The 1,540-nt window shown below is 44.6% G+C and overlaps 1 non-coding gene across 1 annotated transcript; it reads right to left on the bottom strand.

Moving 5' to 3' along the window:
• Positions 1-234: 234 nt before the first annotated feature.
• LOC112066047 (U1 spliceosomal RNA) lies at positions 235-398 on the bottom strand. The gene has a single exon (XR_002892407.1). It is a non-coding gene; the product is annotated as a U1 spliceosomal RNA (small nuclear RNA).
• Positions 399-1,540: the final 1,142 nt, after the last annotated feature.

Raw genomic sequence — 1,540 nt, 5'->3', positions numbered from 1 at the left:
AGAATTAAACCTTAATTCTCCTTTTTTACCATACACAAAATAAGGAAAAAACCAAATAAAATTAACATTTATTTCACTGCCACAAACTAAATGGGTCTTCTTGCTTTGAAAAAACCCCGCGGAGCAAAAATTAATCATCTCTTCGCCCGAAAGCATAAAACTCATACTCACGAGTTAATCATTCCTTACAACAAAACACCGTGATATGAAACTTCCATTAACAAACCAAAGAAACAGGGGAGAGCGCGAACGCAGTCCCCCACTACCACAAATTATGCAGTCGAGTTTCCCACATTTGGGGAAATCGCAGGGGTCAGCACATCCGGAGTGCAATGGATAAGCCTCGCCCTGGGAAAACCACCTTCATGATCATGGTATCTCCCCTGCCAGGTAAGTATGAGCTGCTAGCATTCGCTGGTACCTAACCCTCAGATTCAAATCACTCTAAAGAAAGGGTCACTTTTCTCATGCATTTTACAACCCCCCCCCCACTTCTGGAATAGAGTCTCCAAACTATAATTACCATGCAGCAAAATTTTGTATATCTAGATATTGCCAAATCTTAGGAAATACAATACCTAGTGTAAGCATTACCGGCAGTCACTGCTCTTATCTACATGTTCCACACCCCTTTTGCTTATGTCATTCACAGCGTCCTTTTCCTGGTATAGTTAGTGGAATGAAACTTAAAGGCAAAGACGCTCTACGGATATAAAGGTAACAAATTCATTCCTTCCTTCAAGGGCTTGGAGCTAATGACGTCGCTGTGATTCTGGCGCAGTTCAGCAAGCCGATATTCACGTAACAGAAAGAGCAAGTCTGAAAAGATGAAATTTGGCAAAAGTACATTAAAAAATTCAGACCAGGAAGTGCTAAAAATAGGCTGTCAGTTCAAAGATTCAAGCACAAGTACAAAATATGCTCTTTCAAATATGCGGCATATGATCACCCTCACTTGCAAGAGCACTTGCACAAACACATTCTAATTTTGAACCAAGTAAGTGGAAAACTCACAAAACGCCCCCTCCTACGGCAGGTATTTGGATAAGCCGTAGGTGGTCTGTTCAGCTGGAGTGTGATGACCCTCACCCTTGGAAATCACTTTTGTGATCAAGAGTGTCTCCTCTCCTAAGCAAGACTAAGTTGTGTTTTGACTTATCCTTAAACCCTGTTGTGCCCAACACTACAAGCACAGGGTCATTCGTTTGCTTTTTCATGGGTGTCTGAAATCCAAAACAAGACTACTGAAGAATCAGTCTATCTTACAAGAAACTCCTGGGGACTTCCCTGGTTGCACAGTGGTTGGGAACCCGCCTGCCAATGCAGGGGACACGGGTTTGATCCCCGGTCCAGGAAGATCCCACATGCCACGGAGCAACTAAGCCCGTGCACCACAACTACTGAGCCTGCGCTCTAGAGCCCCTAAGCCACAACTACTGAGCCCACGTGCCACAACTGCTGAGCCCGCAGCCACAACTACTGAAGCCTGCGCACCTAGAGCCTGTGCTCTGCAACAAGAGAAGCCACCGCAATGAGAAGC

The sequence above is a fragment of the Physeter macrocephalus genome, chromosome 14, assembly GCF_002837175.3.
Source record: "Physeter macrocephalus isolate SW-GA chromosome 14, ASM283717v5, whole genome shotgun sequence".
NCBI lineage: Eukaryota > Metazoa > Chordata > Mammalia > Artiodactyla > Physeteridae > Physeter > Physeter macrocephalus.
Note: the sequence above shows the minus strand (reverse complement) of the source record. Positions and strands in the feature narration are given on the sequence as shown.